Below are 22,823 nucleotides of genomic sequence, written 5' to 3' on the forward strand. Positions count from 1 at the left end.
CTTGCCCAAGCACAGCCCATGGCCACCAGGAACCAGAGGTGGCTCAATAACTCAGGTCTCAGCAGGCCAGCAGCAGAGAGCCCCTGCAGTTCGACCTTCACTAGCCCAGGGGCAGAGTTCCTGAGACCCTGAAGGCCAAGAGACCCCAACTCTTTAGGTAATCAACAAGAAACACCTACCACACCAGAGCAATGAGTGACACAGTCAGGTCCCTGCCCAGGGCACTTCCAGTTGAGACTGTTTTCACTGGACTTGGTGGCCAGGAAATCCCAAGCACTGAGAAGGCAGGCTCACTGTTCAAAATGCCAGCCAGGACAGGGTTGATCAGAAGAGCCGGGCTTGTGGTTTTTCACATTTCTAGGAACCAGGAGCCCCAAATGCAAAGCATCGAAGAGGGCACTCTGGCTCACGAACATAAAAATATCCCACCTCCTCCATTAGAGAGTGATGTCTGCGAGCTCCATATGGCCAGGAGCCCGCTCTCAACCCCAGAACAGGGCCTAGCACACCACAGGGGCGCAGTAACACTCACTGAGTGTGGGCACCACCCACTGTAGGCATGGGAGAACTCCGGGGGGCTCTCTTGCGAATTTTCAACCTCTCTCCCCCCGAACTGTGAGTCAGTTTCACATCATTGTTACTAAAGACTTGTTCACCCCACTGTAGGAACCCAAGCCCACCCCAACACCACACCTGTTTAGTCCCTGCAGTAGTGGATCTGGGTACCTACACAAGGTCAGTGATGAGTGAGAGCAGAATGATGTAAAGGAATGAAGGAAGGAGGACAATGAGCAAAGAAGGAAAGCAGAGGGGAAGAGAAGAGAAAAGAGGGAAGGCAGAAAGTCCAATTCAGTCACACGGCTAACACAGGAACATCAGGCAGAACCGCCCCGGAGCTACTCCGGATGTCACAGCAGAAAACTGAGGACGGATGCCTGGCATTAGAGGCACAGGTGCTGCGTCTGAATGCTGACCCGGCTCTTGGTTCTTGGTTGGACGCCAACACGTCACTCACTTCTGAGCCTCAGCTTCTCAGTTACAAAGTGGGAATCCCATGTGCCACCCTCCCCACCCCCGGCCGCAGGCAAAGGGTTAAGACTTCCATCTTGCATCAGCCCTCCTCCCGCATCCTGACTTCACTCTGCCTGGCTGGGTGACAGACAGGGCCATGCACCGCTGCCCACGTCTCCATCTTCCCAACCGAAGAGGGGTGAGCAGCGTGGCTCACTGGGCCGGGCCGGTCCTGAGAACCAGCGGCAGAGACTCACTTCCGCGGCACCAAGGTGGCCAGGGGTGCCGGAGCAGACAGGCGGCCTGGTGGAGGCGTGTGCTGCACGCTGAGCAGGTTGCCAGCCGCCTCAAAGCTAAGCAGTGGAACATCAAGGTCTCTGGCTCCCAAAGGGAGAGGGAGGGGACGAGGGAGGAAAGAGGGTGGACGGACAGGCCAGGAGGGAGGGCAGGGGAGTCACGCTGATCCAAGCTGTGCCCCGGAGCCAAGCACGAGGTCACCTCTGGCGCAACCTCACGCAGGCGCCCCTCTTCATCCACGGGCCTGCACGGAGCTACAGCCGCTCCCAGCCAGCAGGAGACCGCGGTGGTCGCCCAAGCCAGCTCCCCCAGAAAGAAGACCTGACAGTGGGGAGGCAAAGGCAGGACAGGGAAAAGAGAAGCTTGCCGAGTCAGGGCCAGAATAAAATCCCCCTACCGGGCCCGCCTGCATCTTCGGTTCAAGAAGCGCCCCAGCGAGAGTTCACTCAGAGAACCTGCGGCAAAGGCCCCGCCCTGGGGTCCCGGACCCTGCAGCGCCCACCTCTCCCTGCTAGAAAATCCCCTTACCGGCCAGCGCCTGCCACTCCCTTGAGTAACCTCCAACAGGGAAATTGCTGAACAAAAAAAAGTGGCTCCTTGCCAAGAGGCTTTGAAATCATTTCCCCAGCTGCAGTCAGAACACGAAGCTGTGATTTTTAGGTTTTTAACCTGGTGGGGGAAGAGGTGGTGTAGAACAGTCATAATGTGTGACTCTGGGTGTCTGAGATGGGAGGGGCGGCCCTACCCCCACACAGGCACCCCGAAACCTCACACCAGCCAGCCAAGAGCCCAGGACACCACCTTTCACCCAACCAGGGATTAATGGATAAGCCTCTTCGCTGGAGTTTTGTTTTCCTTAGAACAATTCTAATGTTCTGTCTGTCACACACACACACACACACACACACACACACACACACACACACACGAGAAAACCACCACCTCTACGCTGTATACAGGCACGTTTCCACACACCAACATTTCTTTCTCAGTGCCTTCTTACAGGCCCTCCCAGCAGCATGGCACCAGCTCTCAGACTCAGGGTGTCTGCGGTCCTGCCCGCCCTTTGCTGTGGTCTGGCTCCTCCCACCAGGCCAGTTCAGGCTCCCAGGGAAGCTCTGCGGGCCCCCTGTGAGCTTACCCTCGTGCCCTCCCAGACCCCAGGTGGCTTCTGGGATGACACCTCTCAACACGTGTCCAGCATCCCAGCCGTCGGCACAGGACCCCAGCAGGGCAGGCTGGGAATCTGCCCCACCTGGCACACAACAGCAATTCATCCAACTTCAAATTCGTTATAATAACGAAACATTTAAATTTGGGCTTCTCAGTTGCAACATGAGCACATGCATCTATTTCCTCGAGCCACACGTGGCTTTGGCTACCACGCTGCCTGGGCAGGGCAGTAAACATACATCTGTCACCACAGAGGGGCCTGTTGGGCAGCATCGCTCTGGCAGGACTGATGGTGGAAAGTGGCCTCCAGCAGCCCTAGAGCAGGGAAGGGGGGATCAGAGGACCCCAGGTTAGAAGCACCCACGTGCACACTCTGAGCTGCAGAGGGCTGAAAGTTGACCCAGGAAGTGCTTCTCCATTTGTCCTCTCTTCATCCAACACAAAGGCATTGTTTCCTGGAGATTTTATGGCCACTAACAGTGGTCACAATCTAAAGACAAAAGCGAAAATAATATTCAGATGTATCTAATAACAGAGCAGGAAGGTGACATTGAGAAGGGAGAGGGAGTTATACACTCACACATGGCTACTCACATGGAGGATGCGCGTATTTTCAGAGGAAAAGTCAGGGCCCCAGTCCCATGGCCATGGAAGGTCAAGATCATCAGAGAATTCAGAGACTGAGGGAACAAACCCCACTGCACAAAGACCATCCCCCAGGGCCTGGAGCAGCCCTGGGGCAAATCACCTCCTGTGGGCCTACGGCACCCCTGCAGGTACCCTTCCACAACAGAAAACTGCCAGACTCAGTAGATCTAGGCCTACCTCAGAACTACCAAATAAAACAAAGGGCAGATACAGGCCGACAGGTATGTCCAGCCTCCAGCCCACCGTACTACCTTTCACTTCTTCCCCGGAAAATGTTCGCCAAGGGCTGCCATTTGCTAGGTCTCAGCCGCCTCTCATTTGGCTGGATCACACCAAGATGCCACCTCCGCTGTCTCTGTGGAGTGGCGGGCACTCGATAAACAGTCATTCTTAAAGCATCTTGAAGAAATCTTAACTCTTACTGTTCTATTGCTACACTGAAGGAGGTGATTTGTGTGGACTCACAGAGAGAAGAATAACACTACAAACCTGCAGAATGGTAATTACGGTGTGATCCTATCCTAACAAGTAAAAAGGGGGGGAGGGAGGGAATCAATTTGTATGTAAATAAAAACAACAGTGATACCCTGGACTGGATGCTAGAATGGAAAGGTCATGGGAAAAGGTAAAATCCAAGTAGAATATTCTGGAATTTCGTTAATAATACGCCAATGTCATTTTCTTAGTTTTCACAAACATACTTGGTGATACATGAGGTTAACGATGAGGGAAGCTGAGTAAGCGTATATATGGGTGCACCGTGCCACCTCCTCAACCTCTCTGTAAATCAATAAAACATTTACTTATGAAAATAAGCAGTGGTTGCAATGGCATCAGACGGCAAGGGACTCTACCTCTCGCGTCAGCTTTGGGAAGGCATGGGTTGGTTTGCTAGTTGGCACTTTTGAAATCTGCATATATGGCTGAAATCTGCATATATGTCTGGTAGGTAGGATTCCAGAACCAATTCTAGTGCTGAAAACACAGGATCCAACAGTTGAGGGTGTGGGGGGTATCACTCCCCCTCAGAGTTCGAATAGCTGTCTAGTTTAAGAAACAGAATAGGGCCCTCCCTGGTGGCACAGCAGGTTAAAGCACAGCACTGAGAAGCTAAAGCCACTTCAGCATGAGTTCAATCCCTGCCCTGGAGGTGACCACATGGCGCGGCAGACCTCTCCTGACCCGCCCGCTGCTCCCCTCAGCAGTGTACTTCATCAGTCGGCCTGTTCCGCTCCCAGCTCTGTCTCTGGTGAATCCTCTCACCGTCCCTGCACCTCTGGCCTGTACCCCAGTTCTGTATGCATAAATAAATAAATCTTAAAACAACAACAACAACAAACAGAATAAAGCAGACCCATACCCCCAAGCCAGTCTCGAGCCAGCTCTCCCCCTGCCCCCGACACACATTGAAATAGATGCCAGGGGCAGAGCAGAGGGTGCCCTCACCTTAGCAGGGGCTGGTTTTACTAACAGCCCTTTCTCTCTGACCTACAGAATATTCCAGACCAGGCCCAAGAACTTACATGAGATTGGGGGTGGGGGAGGGCAGGGGAAACAGAGCAGTCTTGAGCAAAGTGGTGTGGAGACTGGGGAAGACAGAGTGACATGCAGTCAGTGGTTCCCTGTTGTTCTTAGAATCCAGGCAGCTCAGGCCCCAAGCCCCGGGGGCTCATTTCCTCTGCAGCACCAGTGAGGGTGCCGGACCTGGCCTGGGGGATCAGCGGGCCCTGGGGGCAGCCCTAGCCTCAGGGCGGGGCGGCTGTCTCACACTCCCACCATCCTCAGATTCAGCCTCTCAGGCCAGCCCCGCGGCAGCCTTCCACTCACTCTCCAGAAGGCTATTTAGAGCAGCTTCACATGCAAAGCTGTAGCCATCTCTCTGGGCCTTGGCTGTCACCCGGGAAAAACAGCAGCTGAGGAGGTGAGGTGAGGAAACTGACTTAACATTTCCCTCTTTCATCACAGTGAACACTATCCACAGTGTTCACAAGGGGCATGTGAGTTATTCTCCTACTTTACAGAGACAGAAACAGAGGTTTCTGAGGGGGTCAGCTTCCCAAAGCTAGCCAAGAACCCAGGTGTTCCCCAAAAGAAGGAAGAAGTGGCTACCAACAGGGACTTGGAGGGGTGGCCTATAGAGGCTCAGCAACGCCCCTCAAGGCCCTGGGGCCCCCCAGCTTCTCCACCTGTGAAGTGGTGGGAATGCTACCTATTCTGTAGTGAAGGCGGAACCACTGCATGAGTCACTGGTGGGCACAGGCACGTGGCCTTTCTGCAGGCCCTGACCCAGGAAGCTCTGGGCCCTGAGGGCCCTCTGTGGTCAAAGTGCAGCCCCATTACCAAACCAGAGACCCCCCCCGGTGAGGGACTGGTCAGGCACAAGCTATAGTGAAGAGGTGTGGGCATGGTCAGCACAGAGAGGCACAAAGTCACCTTCTGGCACTGTCCTTCCTGGAGAAGGTCCGCTCCCCTGGAAGCACCAACTCTCCCAGACTCTGCAGAGGCAGACTCTGGCTGGGATTGCTGGGGTTATGAGCCCAAGAATGACCTTTCTTTCAGAACCTGAAGTGAAGAACCAGAGTAAGTTGTGTCACCGTGTTGGGGATCGAGACCAGGACTTTGCCTCCTATGCACAAAACAACACTTGATTGGAACTTAGAGTAAACATCCTGGTTGAGAATGCAGCACACCCAAATCCCTTCCCCCACTCTCCTTCCTTTCCTGCTCAGCAAGCTTTGGCGCCAAAGAGACAAAGAGATGACAATGGATCCCTCCCCTCAAACCCATTGGCCTTTAAGACATTAGACCACCAGACCACCCCCTGCCCGTACCTTCTGTGCCGCCCTTAAGTATATATACATGGCTGTTGTAAAAATAAACGCTGGCTCTCTCTCACTCGCACGTGTCTCCATCTTTGCCTTCTTTCTCGCGCTGTCCCTGGGGCTCTACCCCCTTGCCATGCGGGTCAAGGCCCGCCACAAGGTCAAGGCTCTGCCTTCTCCTCTCGTCAACCATGGGACCCCAATCCTCGGCCTTGCTAGTCAAGGCCCCCCGCATCACCTTTTACTCAGGACCAGCCCCCTGGCTCCTGGAGACATCCATTATGTCACTGAGTTCATGTTTTTCCCTCTCAAAAAAACAAGCAGCCACTGTATCAAGTCCAATCCTCCCTGTGCATTTTGTAGCAAACTACCTAGGGGCAGGTAGGCCCCTGTCTCACAAATCATGTATTTCAGCGAGGAACACACCGATGCCACACAACAATAAACAAAGAACTCCAAACAGTGCTCAGTGTCGAGAAAATAGCAGCGGTGCCCTGGCAGACAAAGAAGGGTGGGCATGCTCTTCAAGCAGAAATCAGGAAGACTGCTTGGAGGAAGTGATGAGTTTGACATGAGAATGATGCCCACAGCCGGAAGCCAGGGAAAGAGCACTCTAGGAAAGGGAAGAGCAAGTGCAAAGGTCAGAGCGGAGAATGAAGGAAATAGTGACTGAGATGAAGTCAGGCAGCAGTGGACAGAGATCAGATCATGTGAGGCATCTGGAATCTACCCAGAAGAAAACGGGAAACACTAGAAAATGACGCGGTCCAGTTTGTCCTTCTAGTGCACACTCTGGCTACTACGTGGAGATAGAGGGCCAAGAGGCTGCTGCAGGGGTCTGGGCAGGAGAAGATGGTGTCTCAGGCCACATACTGGCAGCGGGATGGCAAGAGGTGGACAGGATGACCTGGGCCAGAGCCCACAGCCCGTGCATGTGAAAATGGAAAGGGATGGCCTCTTGGGTCTGTGGATTGGGCAAGTGGGTAGAGGGTGCTGCCAGTTACTGAGAGCCCAGGGGAAGGAAAACCTGCATGTGTGCATGGGATAGGAGCCGTAAGCCCTGCTGGAAGGCCAGCTTCCGAGTCGCCGCACCATCTCAGGTCACTGGGCACTGGAGACGCTCCTGCTCTCCCACCAGCCCCTTATCCCTACAGTGCCCTCTGCTCAGACTGCCCCCATTCTCCATGCAAGGAGCCACCAGGTCCCCCAAACCACATTCAGATTCTGGGCTATCCTGTCTGCTGACCCCTGTGAACAAATGAGCTGGCCCCTAATTTACTGAGTCATACTTGGTGACTCAAGCACGACCTGACTCCGTATCCACCATGTCTCTAAGCCCGGAGAGAGAAGGCCTCTGTCCCCAGTGTCCTCACAGGCTCTCCAGGGGCCAAACAGCCCCTGCAGCTGGCCTTCAAGGTACTGGCCTCTGCCCTGGGCACCCCAGAGTCCCTCTCTCAGACGGACATGGATGGCGCTAAGTCTCTGCACCCTTCAGATCGCTGGAGGTCCAAGGAAAATCCTTCCAGGAGCTGAGCTGAGCCTTCCATCTGCCACAGATGTCTGAGCCCAAAAAGGGAAGCTAGAAGCAGGCCCGGGCCTGAGTTGTGAGTCTGCCCAGGAGTGGGTCTGGGCTCCTCCTAGAGAGGTGAGGCCTTTCTGAAGCCAGGGGTCACCACCCACCAGGGCGGCAGCCAGTGCTGCCACTGCATGCACTGGCCCTTCCCTTCCTGCAGTGCTCTTTCCCGGCTCCTGTTGATAGCACTCGGATGTCAGGTCCATTGTCACTTCCTCCGAGCAGGCTTCCTGCTTTCTGGCCTAAAGAACATGTCCGTTCTTCACTGTCTACGGTGCACTCAGCACCGAGCACTGTTCAGAGTGTGTTCTTTCTTTCTTTGTTTTTAACTGCTTGTTGGATATGATCTGTCTGTACTCCCACTGAAAACATGATTCAGTAGTATGCCACAAGGGAGTAACTTCTCCGGCCCTTCACGGGCCTGCTGATGTCCTCAAGCTACTGTAAGCTACAGACATGAGTGTGAGGAGAAGGTGCTTTCCAGCCCAGGTCTCAGAGGGCGAGGTAAATGAATGGCAGGCTGCTTGTGGCAGGGGTGGGGGCTGGAGGGGCCATTCAACTCCTCAACATCTCTAAGTCCGTGACTTTTGACCTGTCAGCATGGAGGAACCACTCCACGCTCTGATCTCCTTCCTGTATGGCAGGAACTGGGTGACAGGTGGGTGGAGAGGGAGATGGGGAAACGGGTAGAGAGATCTATGCGTACCACCTGCTCGTGAGTTCTAACTGATTAATGACACTCAAGGAAACTCCAAGTCACAAAGCAGGCTCCCCTCAACCTTCGCATTAGCCAACTCCTTCTTCCAGCTTCTTAAAAGCTCGAGTGAGCCACAAATGTGAAGGCTGCTGGGGCCAAAGACAAAGTCAAGGGCTGGTAAGGGTCCAGGAACTCCTCGAGCTCATCCCTTCCTCCTCTCCCACTTATGTTAGAAACTTTTCATGTCCGCTTCACATCCAGTCGGGAATCTCTTAGGAAAATTCCTAAACCTACAAGTAGCCTCATAAGTATTAACCACTGCGTTATATATAATGGTCCATGACTGGAATTAACTTGAGCCTGGGGAACTACACCACATACACTCCATCAAACATTATGTAGCCATTAAAAACAAAGGTTTACTAAGTGTGAAAATATGAAAAATGTGTTAATAATTTACATGGTAAGTAAGGGTGAAAGATAAAACTGTTTAGTCAGCATGGCTTAAACCAGAGTTGTCCAATAGAAATATAAGGGAAGTCACCGCTAAGTGTTAATTTGAGAGTAGCCACATTCTAGAAAGCACGTATTTTCTAATAGCAGAATATTTAGCCCAATGGATTCATAATCATTGAAACACATACTAGACACCAATGTTGTTAATATTTTACTTTCTCTGCACCAAGTCTTCAGAATTCAGCACACCCTCAGGTTGATATCTTTGAAATGACGGCAAATCTCAATTGAGAGTTGCATGTTATAAACATGTAATAGCAACTAATAACTGGCTGGTAACTCTATTACTGCACAGCACAGGTCTAATGCATTAGAAAATTTTAAAAAGACTTAGGTATAGGGAGAAACGGACTAAAATGATGAAAATCTTAGTGATCACAGACTTTCTGAATATGTTACTTCCCCCCTTCTCTGTTTCCCAAAGTGTTTGTATATAATGAATTCATATTACTTTTAAAACAATAGCAACAGTCACTCTTACTGATTTTGACATGGAATAAGGGACTTAAAAGTTTCACTGGGCACACTGTACCCGCCAAGCATTGACTCACTTCTGCTGCACTAGAGCTGTCCGGCACCCCAACACCTGGCAGAAGGCACCTCTCCACACATACTGTTTGGTAAGTTGGTAGGAATTTGGATGGACAGGAAGACAGGACAGAGGTGGGATAATGAGTGTGTTGTAGCAGTTACAAGTGAAAACCAAACTCGGACCCTTGTTTACAAATCCCAAAGCTATTACTGGCTGTATGATCTTAAACAAGTTATTGAACCATTCTGAGCTTTAATTTCCTCCAAAACAAAATGGCAATAATGAGAGCAGATCCTCCTCAGGTTTTTCAAGACCTGAAATTAGCTATACAAGTGTTCAACACAGCGTCTGTAGCACAGCCCATGACTCCAGGATGTTGGCTGTATCAACATAGCCACCCAGTGAAAGACCAGCACTGTCAGGCCATCTGGCTTCTAAAGCAATGGCCCCCAGGGCACTAGGACCCATACCTCCGAGGCAGGTGAGCCCCCCCTACCCTCCCCCCTCCTCCTGAGAATAGAGACCATTGTTCTTTGGGCCCAGCTATAGCGGAGCTAGTGCTCAGGCTGGTGGGTGAAGCTCTGTGCCTGCCCCCGATACCAGTCTCCATGGCCCACCTACCTGCACAACCTCCGGCCTCACGTTGAAGGTATACAGCCAGTCACTGAAGCGGGGGTAGCTGTTGAGCTCTGGGGACCTGTCCTCAGGAGCCACACTCAGCTTGCACTGCCGCTGCTTGCAGATGTACCGGACCAGCTTGGCCTGCAGGGAGCCCAGAGAAGAAAAGGCAGTGTTCATCCAGGACCTGTGCAAAAGGTGGGGGACCCCAGGCGGACACCAGCTAAGTTGTCAAACAGGCCGGGAAGGGGGGGGGCGGGGCGGTGGGAAGAGGAAGAGATGAGAAGGGTTTGGGAGAGATAACAGGGAAGCCACTGCCTACTTGAGTCTGGCCGGCACTTCTCACCCTTGGGCCATAATCCCCAGAGAGTAATGGGCAAGGATGGCCAGACAGAGAATGCTAGGAACATAAAAGGCTCAGCGGGCCAGGACGTCAGTAACTGGTGACGTGGATGATGTGGGTAACCTTCCATCTGTTATAGACTCAGACTGCCTAGGTTGTGATCCGGTGGGGGGGGGGGGGGGGTCACACCCCAGCTCTGTGGCCCCGGACAAGTCATTAAGTACCCCTTGCCCTTGCTCCCTGAAAGTCTCAGTTTCCTCTTCCAGAAAATAGGGATAATTATAGATCCTCTCTCTCAGGGAAAATGAAGAAATGAAGCGCCCGGCACATGCCCAGTGCATCAGAAGACAGAAACACCCTTTGGGCTGGGGCATTATTGGTAAGGGTTCCTTGCCTTGGGTCTGCCAATAGGTTTTCAGGGCCCACACCCTGAAATGTATGAGAATTTCAGATATGTGAGCCTGCATTTTCCAGGGAAGAGAGTCCAGTTTTCCAAAGATTCTCAAAGACTCAAGCCTCAAATAAAGTAAGTTTAAACAAGGACAGCCTGGCTCACATCAACCTGGCGTTCTCTTTGACAAACACTAGACTCGGATGGTGCCCAGCACTCCACTGAGGAATGCAGAGGGGGTCAAGATGTGCAGGGAGCCCACAGCCTGGGACTGATTAAAAAAAAAGGGGGGGGGGGGAGCAGACTCAAATAGACAGCAGTGCATACACAGCCAAAAGAGAATCTGGAAGCCTGGCTTGGCTAAGGTCAAGTGACCCTGGGACCCAGTGAAAGCCTCTGAGATGTTGAAGAGACTCCAGAGGCCTCGTGTTGGTGACTTTCAAGTTTCCCCAAAAGGCAAGCACCACCTTCAAAGAGCTGTGCAGGAGCCCTGCCGTCTCTGTGGTCCTGCCAACCTCAAGGGCTTGTCGTATTCAATCCATTCCCTTTCTTTCATCTGTAAAGCTCTCAGTATATTTTCTCTAGAGGGTTAAGAACTCTGTTCGTAGTCACAATACTAAAAAATAATAATAGCAGTAATAATTTCAAATCTCAAATCTCTAAAAGGCTCTCAAGTTTCATTAAGAACAGGAACTCTTGGCCCTCCCTGGTGGCGCAATGGGTTAGGACGCAGCACTGCAAGCTGGCTGCAGCAGCCTCAGTGTGAGTTCGATCCCCGGCCCCGGAGGTGACCCACATGGCACAGCAGACTTCTCCTGTCCCGCCTTCTGCTCCCCTCAGCACTGCGCTTCGTTGATCTACCTGTTCTGCTCCCCACTCTGTCTCTGGTGAATCCTCTCACCGCCCCTGCACCTCTGGCCTGTACCACAGTTCTGTGAGCATAAATAAATAAATCTTTTTTTTTTTTTTTTTAAAAAGAATACGAGCTCTTAACCGCTGTTGGTCAAAGCCTGCCTTAGGCAGTCTGGGAGGTATGATCCCTTTCTGAGAATAATACTTTTGAGTAGAAAGAACAAAAAATTTAGGATTACAAAGGAAATCTATTTAAATATATGTATTAAAATATTCCTTATTTTTGTGACAGCACTAACAGCTTCTCTATGAAAGCCTGCAGTAACAGCTAGCAGTGGGTCAAGTAACTACAGCCACTTTGAAGTTTTGACAAGTGTAAACAGTGTTTTCAGACATCTCCACTGTAACGTGATATGAAAACAGCTGTGATTCCTACCGTGACTAAGTCACATGTACTCACCAAGATGACCATGCCTTGTTCCCTACATCCCAATCGAAAAACACTAGTTAAGATTAATGCAAATAAAAGCATGATTTTTTTTTTTTCTCCTCTAAATTCATGGGCCCCTGAGTCCTATCCACAAATGCCGGGTAAAGAACCCTGTGGTAAGACGGATGTGAGGCCTGAAACAAAAGACCCATAACAATAACGCCACGGCTTCTTTATCAACCTTCCTGAAATTTCCCCCAGAAACCCTTTTGGTCATAAGTTCACAACCTGCTTGCCTCATGAGCGTGGCCTTTCTCACGTGGCCCAGAGCTCTGTTAAGTTCCGCTATCAGCTGGGAGCTCAGCAGCAAGTGAGGACAATCGCTAGAGAAAGCAACACTGAGTATAATCAAAATACCTCTCTATTGTACATCGTTCCTGTTTGGTGAACCCCAGACAGAGGCAAACCCCAGTCATCCCTGCACCACAGCCATTCAGGCGCATGGGCAGACACGGCTAGTCGAGCTCTCCCCGTGGAGTGTTAGATTACTGTCTGAGTCCCAACGCCTAACTACTCAGCAGGCATTGCTAATCAAGCACCCTCTGCTGAGCTGGCAACTCCACATCATCACCCAAGTGCCTCTGTGGCCTATTATGAAACCCAAGCTCCTGGGAACATCTTCATATAGGAAGATCATAAGCATCAAGACAGGATACTGATGTTACCCCAAGGACCAAGAAGCGGCACTCAGCCCTCCCGGTGTAACCAGAGGCGAATTCCAAAGTCAGGACCCCAGCCTTTCCTAGGCGCCCTCTGTCCGTCCCGCCCCAGGCCTCTGCTCAGATTAGCCAGAAGGCCCTCCTTCCTCCAGCCAGCGTCCCTGGCATGGGAAAGACTCCCCAGGCCTAATCGGAAGGTCCCATCTCCCCATGTCCCCTTCCGAGTGCTGTCTGTGCCTCTGTGGGAGCCTCTATCACAGTGGGGCTCAGCTTCAGCTTCTGACCAAGTCTCCCCCGAAAAAGGTAAGTTCCCAGGGCAGCGGACATAGCACAGACTTAGATGCTGAACAGAATCTAGGTTCTGTGTGACCTCGGGGAAGTATGATGAATTTTTCTGAGACTTGGTTCTCTGATCTGTCACAGGAATGGCAGGATTGAAAGGCAGCTTGCAAGCCCCTGAAGGCTAGGGTGGGCCCTTATTACTACACACAGGACAGGGCTGGGAGCACCTCATGCGTGACTGTCCCACACTCCTGCTACGCCATGTGGTACATGACAAGTGTTCAAAAAGTTTGAGGGAGGGAGGGAGGGAGGGCTCGCCACTGCAGGGCCGTATGGAGGTCATCCCCACCCCCACCCCCCCCCGGCCTTGGCGGTGAACCAGGGTCTGCGCTTTTCACTAGGAAACCCTCTAAGACACCTAGCCCTTTTTAGCCCTGCCCTCTGCAGGGGAGCCCCAACGTGGCTTGCACAGCCACTCTTCCGGAGCCTCGCCCAGGCCCCTTATCCTCCTCCCTCCCTGGCCTCGCATACACAGTTGATCTTACTTGTCTGTTTCTTTCGTTAAGCTGGGAGCTACGTGAGGCCAGGTGCCTGGTCTGTGTTCCTGGTCCCAGAAACCAGCTCAGCACCTGACACCTGGCTTGCTACTGTAAAACCTTTGTTGAATGCATGCACAAATGGCCACAATACATTTCGTGGCCCCGACAGGCTCACACGTTTACAGAACGACAGTGGAAAACAAATGCCAGCCGATCGGAGGGATGAGTCAGGAGCCAGAGAGTCTCACACACCAGGGCAAGTCCCCCACAAGGGAGGGGTGGTTTCCTCTTTTAAAAGGCGGTTAGAGATCCCCCAACAGGTAGCGCAAAGCAGTCCGTGGGCAGGACTGTGCAGAACTGGAAGGGCCGACTCCCTGAGCCCGTGAACAGCCCACACGCGCGGCTGGGGCAGGAACGGGGAAGACACGCCACGGCTGGCTCCCTCTGCAGCACTTTGCCTTCTGGAGCTGCTAAAGGTCTCACTGACAACGAATGGAGGTGCCTGGTATGCAGCAGCGCCCATCCTAGCAAAAATCAGGCTGTCTCCCTTTCTGGGAAGCTGGTCACTGTGACAGCAGCACCCCGGGGCTACTTTCCCAGACAAACCACAGTGGGGCCTGCCAGCCCACGCGCAGGAGCCAACGGGAGGTCTCTCATGGGTTGTAACATTTTTCTCTTGCCCACAAAACCGCAAGACATACATTTTCCGGAATAAAAAAAGCACCTGGGGTTTCAGTGAGGGGACCAGCAGCAAGCAGAAGAGTCATCAGCACTTTGACCACAGGGAAGACCCCACGCTGGAAGGAAAGCCTCACCCCACCCCGTCCCAGGTTTCTGTCGTCCCTTGAGTGTGTATGCCAACCCTGCCTCGGCACCCCACCTGGTTTACAGAGAGACAGGAGAGCGTTAATCAGCCCAAGACAGTTGGTGGGTCCCACGAGGTCCAGGGCACCCGCCAGTCACTAAGTGTCCTCACCTGAAAGACCTGGGCCCTGTCCCAACTCCGACATCTGCAGCAGGATCTCAGGGGAATCCCCCTTCTCAGCTGCAATCTCACCACCTATAAAAACGGCATTATCTCATGGAAACTGGGGGCAAGTGAGTCACTGACACACAACAGTGTCTGGAATGAGAACAGGAACTACATGTCCGTGCTGGTTACTCTCGCCACATCCAGGAGGCAGTGTAGCTCAGGAGGACAATCTGAGTCCCTCACCATGACACTCCTTCAGCAGGCACACACAGGTTTGACTTTGGCCTCAGTTTCCCCACCTGTAAAATTGAACTGATTTGCCTCAAAAGGCTATTGTAAAGATTTGCATGCGAGAAAACATGGTCATAAAATACTTGGCAAGATGCCAGACTAGGAAAACAGGGATTTGGTGGCAACCGTGGTGGGTATTGTTCTCATCAAGCCATGTCTTCAGATTCTCTGAAGATCTGTGGGCAACAAGGAGAGGTGGGTGGGGTGGACTCCATTTTGGAGATGGGGCTTCTGAAGAAGACCCTGGAAACTGGTGTTGGCCTTTAGGATGATACTGAGGGGATTCACAGGTCAGGGACATTTCTCCTGAAGGCATGAAGGCCAAGACCCCAGGGAATCCGCCCTCACCCTCCCTTCGAAATGCTGGCAACTCCACGGTCAGCTCCAGAGGACGAGCAACTTATATCTACCCCAGAATGTGGGTGGCCCCAAAGAGCACCTGCACCCCTCCTCTGGCATTCTGATCCATGTCAGAAACCATCTACCACCACCTAGCAGCTCCATCCACCAGTCCGGCAGCCCTCCCAGTGGAGCTTCTGTGGACATCAGGTCCATGGCCATGATACCCCTGAAAAGCCTGAAGAGCAGGCACTGGTCAGATGTCGAAGCACACGCCAATCAGAAACTTCCACAGGAAAGGGGAGCACCCCCCAGAACTGCAAGGGTCATAGGAACTCACAGGGAGTCTTACACACCTGCTCAGCCTCAAGCTTCCAAGGAAGGGAACCGCAGCCGTTCCCGGAGGCGGGGAGTGAGGAGGCCCAAGCTGCCTCCTGGAGGCTGGCACCAGCCAGAGCCCAGGTCTCCATTCAGAGTGTATCAAGAGCGTGACTCACGGGGGAGCCTCAGGCCAGGCTGAATCCTCCAAGGCTGGAGAACTGAGAAGCCTTGGGAGAAGACACAGTGGACTTCGAGTGGCCTTCCCTGTGTCCAGGAGAGAGCGGGCCAGTAGCTGTCCAAACAAAAACCTTTCTCATGCTTCCACTGGGTGGCTGGGCGGGAGTGGGGGGTGGGCCAGTCACTACCCCGACTGGCCAGGGGTAGTGATAATGACCAGGAGAACCTTCCACTCGGGGGCAGGGGTGTGTCCATACCTCCTGTTTACCACCAGCACCTGTTCCAACTGGTTGTGGGCCATGGTTGCCATTAATTAACTGTTCTGTCATCTCTAGCGGGAAGCAGGCATTTGGCAGCCGAGCAGACCGGCGCTCTGCCTCTGCTGACCTCACTGGTCAGCTGTGTGGTGGGGGTTGGTTTATTTCATCTTCGTTTCCTCATCAGTAAGAGGAGGAAGGAATCCAAGAGTCCACAGCACTACTGAAAACACACTGTGGGATACATGTGTGCAAAGGGCTCAGTCCAACGTGCAGAACACCCCAAGTACAGACAGAGAAGAATGCAGGGATGCACGGCATATTGAGATTTCAGTGACTGACCACGTATAAGAGTGTGGCCCATATAGGCTAGGTGTCTGCAACGTCTAGGTTTGTGTAATTATAGCCTGTGATGTTCGTACAATGACAACATCTCCTAATAATGCACTTCTGATTGTAGCCCTGTAGCATGACTGAGAGGAGCTGGTGTTGTCTGGATCACACCTTACCCACCTTTTTTGCACACAACTGACTTTGCAAATAGAATCAGTTGCTAAAATTGCAGGGCCTATGGGAATGCAAACTAGTACAACCACTATGGAAAACTGTTTGGAGGTTCCTCAAACTGCTAAACATGGAGCTTCCCTATGATCCAGCAATCCCACTCCTAGGTATCTACCCACAAGACACAAAAACACTGATTGAAAAAGATACCTGTACCCCCATGTTTATTGCTGCTTTATTTACAATTGGAAAAACATGGAAGCAGCCCAAATGCCCAAAAGTAGATGACTGGATTAAAAAGATATGGTATATATATATACACAATGGAATATTACTCAGCAACCAAAAAAGAGAAACACATGTCTTTTGCAGCAACTTGGATGGAGCTGGAAAAGATCATGCTTAGTGAGATAAGCCAGAAAGAGGAAGAAAAATACCGGATGGTTTCACTCATAGCAGGAGTATAATGGACCAGGCGAGAAAATAACAAAAATAATGAACAACCATATACCAGAGACATTTTGCGGGGGTGGAGTGGGGAATGGGATCAAAAACGGGGGGGTGGGGAGGGAAGTGCACAGGAATATGGTGATGGCACATGGGTGACTTGGTGATGGGAAACCCACGGGGATTACAATTGAGATGGAAAAAAAATGTACAAAATGATGTAAAAATAAACTATTATTAAAAAAAAATTGCAGGGTCTGGGATATGGAGGGCCCTTCTGCAGGTAACCCGCACATCTGTCATTAGGACTATAGATGAAGTTGACGCCAAGACATTTTTTGTCACCCTCAGCCCAACTCAGATGTTGCCTGCTACAGAACCCTAAGCCAACTGTTACCCCTCTTAGTATACCAGATCCCACTCAGTTTACAAAGCCTTCATGTCTCAAGACAGGCAGCTCAGTCCATGGAACAGATGTGAAAGATGCTACAATGTTAACAGACAGGTGAGTCTCAGGCATAAGCTCAGATGGATACCATTTTCCTCTCGACAGCAATGGGTACTCTCAATTATAGAAATCAGTCAACTATCAACCAAGCAGTAAGAATGCTACATTTACCTAGTACCTTAACCATCTTCTCTCCCAAGTTTCTTGATGAAAATTCCAGGAGGTTGGAACTGCAGATGATCCCTGACCACCCAGGGATGATGTTGCAACCTTCACATACCCCAAAGCTCACGGTATTATTTTCCCAACAAAACACATCCCAGATGCTTCCAGACTCTTGACGGGAAGTTCTGTGCACCCACATCAAGTAGGGCAACATCAGCTCTGTTGAGAAGTGGGTGCTAGGAAGCCTGCATGGTTCACTCACTGAGAAAGGGACACTCATCATGCTGCAAACAGCAAACCTCAACTCTGAACATGGCCTCCACACAGTGACAAGCACGGCTTCATCACTGAGAGTCACTCACCAACTCATGCACATAAACCCATGAGACGTCAAGGTAAGGCCTCAGTCCGGTTCTTGGAAACCGTGACTTCAAAGGAAATGACGTAATGAAAGCAGCTCTTCCAATAACAGGGCTTCGCTCGCGCTCAGCAGGGATTTCAGAGCATTGAGGACCCCTGTACTTCATCATTCCCCTCTTAGAGACACAGAAAGCTTTGTAACTTTCTGGGAATCTGGTTACAAAAGGGATTTTACTCTCAACCCAATGCTCTGTTTCGATGCGCCATGGCACCTTCCAGATTTACTGCCGCTGCCCACCCCTCAGCGCCTGTAAGCCGTCCTAACTGGAGCTGACAGGATGGCAGTATGGAGCCCGATGCCCAAAATCTAGCAGAGTCCCGACTGTTCCAGGTAGCAAATCCTCAGAATAAAAGCTGTAAACTGTCTCACATACCCCGAAGGTCACATAAGTGGGCCACCGCCTCTGGTCTTGATTCGCAATAACCACCAGCATGCTGGCTCCTTGAGAGAACAGCTTTGCTCTCTCTCAAACTGGCCACCGTGAGTGGGTACCCAGGACTATGCTGTTCAAGAGGCCTCAGGATGCTCTGCGGAGAGAGAGGCACTGGACGGCCATTCCACACATTGGTGTCCTTCCCCAGTTGTCCAATAGTGGGTACAGGCTTTGGGCCAGCTTTGAGCTCACCAACACCTACAGGATCCTGACCTCCTCCCGGCCCTATAGTCTTTAGAGGACATTCATAGTAAGTAGTATTCCTTACTACTGCCAAACCCACCTGCCCCATCCCAAACTGTCGGGAGTCACCAAAGCTCTGAAGACGTACCCAGCTCCCCTCAGGGGTGCCTGAAGCTGCAGCTCCTTTCTGGTGCCAGCCTGCTCTGCTCCTTAGGACTGTGCCCCTCACTACCCCCATCTCCTCCCCAAAGCTGGACAGTGCTTCTGAGGACTTGCTGCCTGTCCAGCCAACTAAGCAGTCTGGTCTGGCTGTCGTGGCCAGCGTGTTGCAAAATGATTTCTGAGAATGTAAGGAGGCTTCTGGAGGTCATGACGCAGCTGACAGCACTACCACAGGCACGGGCCCGCCTCAGCGCTCAGCTCCAAGAGCCCAGCGGCGGTCCCTGCCCTCAACACTTGCAGAGTTCTGGGGCGGCCATGAGTGGGCAAGGGGCAGAGGAGTGCCAGGGAAAGTGGGGTGAGGAGAGGAGAAAGTGACCTCAATACCCACACCGGGCATTTCACAACCGGTCATCCTCCGCTGGCTCTGGCCCGCGCCTGTGTTCTCCTGGGGAAGCTGCCAGACTTGTGCATTCTGCAGAGACAATCTCCCCGCCAAGCCTCCCACTAACAAGCCTGCCTGACGTCAAACTCAGAGTCGGGGAACTTCAAACACAAACAAACAAGTCTGCCCCAGACCAGAGTGGAGCCATCCCCAAAGAGGCTGGTGAGAAGGCCACAGCTGGGAATTCAGGGCTTCCCGTCCTTCCTGGGACTCCAGGCCCGGGCACCGTCTACCAAGGGGAAGTTTCACCCTCACTCAAGGATGTGCGCACCCACAGGCTGGCACTGCCAGGGGTGGGAAGAGCCCCTGCCCAGAGGCACTGACCAGGCAGTTAACTTCCTCTGTGGAATTGGCACCACAGTAGATAGCATCACCCCTCCTAACTGCTCTGGCAGTGAGCATGAGCAGGGAAAGGAAAGACTAAACTGGCCTAGGAGCACTCAAAGAGCATCCTGAGGAAGATGGAGCGCGAGGTGGGTCAGGCTGGACAGCCCAGGTCCCCAGTCTTAGGACGTCTACAGGGCTGTGAGACTCAAGCAGAGGGGTTTTGGGGAAGAGGGCATTTCTCTGACCTGGACATCCTAAGACAGCTCCCACCGGAGGAGCGAAAGATGAGTAAAAAGCCTTCTTTTCAAAGGGCCATCTACCTTGAAAGGCCAGTGATCAGTCTTGAGGCGGCCCTCCAGTTGCTTCCTACTTCAGTTGATGTCACCCACCTTTGCCAGCGGTCCCCAGGGGCTATGGAGGCAACTGGACTAAAGAGAGAACACAAGACAGTGTCTCACCTCTCACTGCCCAGGGATGGACTTTACCCATCATCCCCTGACTCAACAGCAATCAGTGGCCCACTCCCGGGGGCACCGGGAACTCACCCCATGCAGTGAGAGGGGTGTCCACAGAGGGCCATGGCCGGAGGACTGAGGGAGGCAAAGCAGCATCCCCGACACGCCCCGGTGCTCAGGACAAGGGTGGAAGCGGTCATACGTGTGGTGTCACCTACAAATCAGATCCATGACAAAGCCTTTATCTCAATTCAAACAATACTCCACCTGCCTGTCTAAAGGTCATTGAAGTCCACAGAGCACAGCTTAGCTCTCAACCTCTCGATTCCACAGGTCCCAGACGACTCTGGATACTGCACACTGGACAGGACTTGGGTCAAAATTACTTAGGAGGAAAAGGCAGAGGCCACATACTTGGCAATGGTGGGTTTCTGCCAATGAGCCCCCCCTTATCTATCCTTGAGCCTGGCCCCGAAGAAGCTACTAGAAGGGAGGGTGCTCCAAACTGATCAGAAAGCACCTGCTATGAGGAGGAGATTTTACCTGAGAGGTAGGTGGTCTTCTTTTCTACGAAAATGACTACCTAGCAACTTAAGCCATCCTAATAAGGGATAAAGGAGGAATGGGGGCAGGGACAGGGCAGGTAAGTGCCTCCGACATCACAGGCCAGCTAATGCCAAGGTCAGCTCCCCAGAGTGACCATGAGTGCTGCTCACTGGCCACCTGATGTCCGTCCCTGACTCTGACCTTGTTCACAGACCCACACAGGTAAGGCAGCACCCGGAGAACTGGCCCCCGCCATGGCTTTAACCCTGACTTCACATCCAAGGCAGAGCCGAGCGGAGGCCCCAGCGCAGCTATGGTGACCGGGACACGGCTCTGACGAGGAGCCCTTGAAGCCGGCCTGTATGCCCACTTCGGCCAATGAGACCTGAGCGCGTGCCTGCTGGGACTGCTGGAAGGCGCCTGCTTTCCTCACAAGCGCGGAAGTCTCTGGGCCGCCCGCTGCCCCCCTCCCCACTTTAGAGACTAAGGCCGCCAAGAGTTGTCCCCAGAATCGCAGACACCAGCCCGGCCCCGCTGCTTCACCAACCTTTCAGCCCGCAAACTCCAGCCCTGTACCTGTAGCAGAAACACAAGCGCTATTTGTTTAAGTCACATTTTCTATTAATTGCAACAGAAAGCAGTTCTTCCTGCTAACCTTTATGAAGCCTACCCTGCTTCAGCCTCCTCCTAAGTCTTCTAAAGCTAAGGTTCCCTGGTGGCTTCCCAAAACAACTTCAAAGGGAGGGTGGAAAACACATTCCTTCATTCTCCTTGGGAACACAAGCCATCCGAAAGCATTTTCTCCAATAAGTCTTGCAAATTTCAAAGAATAGTATTTTTTCTGAAGACCAATTTATCCACTTTTCCTTTTTCATTGTGCCTTTTATTTCCCATCTAAGAAAGCTTTGTACCAAGCCCACATTCACAAAGATGTTTTCCTATGTTCTAGAAGCTCTAGTTCATATTTTTTGCTTAAATCTGTGATCCTCTTTGAAGTAACTAATATTTCAGGACTGTTTTTGCCAAAAACTGTCTATTGTCTTTTGGTTTGGGTTATTTTTTGGGTTTTTGTTTGTTTTTTTGTTTTTTTTAAGGTTTATTTATTTGTACATACAGAACTGGGGTACAGGCCAGAGCCTCAGGGGCGGTGAGAGGCTTCACCAGAGACAAAGTGGGGAGCAGAACAGGCAGATCCACGAAGTACACTGCTGAGGGGAGCAGCGGGCGGGTCAGCAGAGGTCTGCCACGCCATGTGGTCACCTCCGGGGCAGGTGAGAATCGAACTCATGTGGAAGTAGCTTAAGCTTTTTAGTGCTGTGCTTTAACCCGCTGCGCCACCAGGGAGGGCCTGTTTTGTTTTTTAACTGGAGGTTGCTCAGTTAATACATATCATTTTATGTATAGTCACTGTCCACACTGGTCCTCTCGTCGGTGTTATCAATCTCATTTACAAATGAGGAGATTGAGGCTGGCATATACTTGAAAGAGCCCTAGTGGACTATAATCCTTACATAATACCTTGGGGAGAGAAGCAGAGGCAGAACAGTGATCAGATTTGCATTTCTAAATGATCATCATTCTGGGAACCACGTGGAAGACAGAAAATGAAGTGGGTGTGGAGAGATCAGAGACAGGAAAATCGATTAAGAAGCCACCAGCAATTCAGATGAGAACAAAAGGCAACTTACTTCGTGGCCGTGTAGGTGGAAAGTAAGGAGCAAATTCTAGAGAACGCTTATTAGCATTTTTACTATAAAGATTAAACTTGCTTCTCCAGGGAATTTCTGGCCTCCCAGCACTCTGGAATGCAGGAAGTGAGGAGCTGAGTCTCTCCAGCAGAGAAGCCAACAGGACTTTGACACACTAGGACTTGGCAAGTCACTGGCTGGCAGGGAGGGAGAGGAGGGGTGCAGGGGGAGGGGTTGTTACTGGTCAGATGCTTTCCACTCAGGGTCCAACTGGCTAAGGCACCTCAGTCCATAAGGAACTCCCTGCCAAGCGTCTCCCCACTTTTGAGTTCCATCAGGTGGAGGGGAACACTGCATCTGCAAAAGCCACTGCTCCATCAGCTCTACCTCCAACGCTTCCTGGCAACCCCCAGAGATGGGCTCAACAGAAAGAAGCCGGAGAGTTGGGCCTCCATGGTGGCACAAAGGGTTAAAGCACAGCACTAGGAAGCTATCCATAGCTACTGCAGCATGAATTGGATCCCCTGCCAGGGAGGTGACCCACATGGAGTGGCAGGCCTCTCCTAGCTGGCCCCTGATCTCCTCAGCACATCTGGCCCACTAATCTCCTCAGTTCTGCTCCCCTCTCTGTCTCTGGTGAAATTTCCCACCCTCCCCTCTAGCCTGTACCCCAGTTCTTGTATGCATAAATAAATCGATCTTTTTAAAAAGAAAGAGGCTGGAGAGAGGCAGCATTGGCCAGAGGGGTCAGACCCCAGAGGAGCTGCTGGTTGGTCCACCCCTGCCAGGAGGTCACCAGAG

At 52.0% G+C, this 22,823-nt stretch overlaps 1 protein-coding gene across 6 annotated transcripts in view; it reads right to left on the bottom strand.

Moving 5' to 3' along the window:
* The window catches only part of KSR1 (kinase suppressor of ras 1), a 146,243-nt gene that overhangs the window by 51,969 nt on the left and 71,451 nt on the right, over nucleotides 1–22,823 (bottom strand). For 5 of the 6 annotated variants that reach the window (XM_012726453.1, XM_012726452.1, XM_012726454.1 and 2 more), the window contains exon 2: nucleotides 9,891–10,031. The exons of the other annotated variant lie outside the window; for it this stretch is intronic. The gene's annotated coding sequence lies outside the window, so the exon portion shown is untranslated. The remainder of the gene's footprint in view (nucleotides 1–9,890; nucleotides 10,032–22,823) is intronic. 6 annotated transcript variants of the gene reach the window in all.

The sequence above is a fragment of the Condylura cristata genome, unplaced genomic scaffold (assembly GCF_000260355.1).
Source record: "Condylura cristata isolate star-nosed mole 26May11 unplaced genomic scaffold, ConCri1.0 scaffold00017, whole genome shotgun sequence".
NCBI lineage: Eukaryota > Metazoa > Chordata > Mammalia > Eulipotyphla > Talpidae > Condylura > Condylura cristata.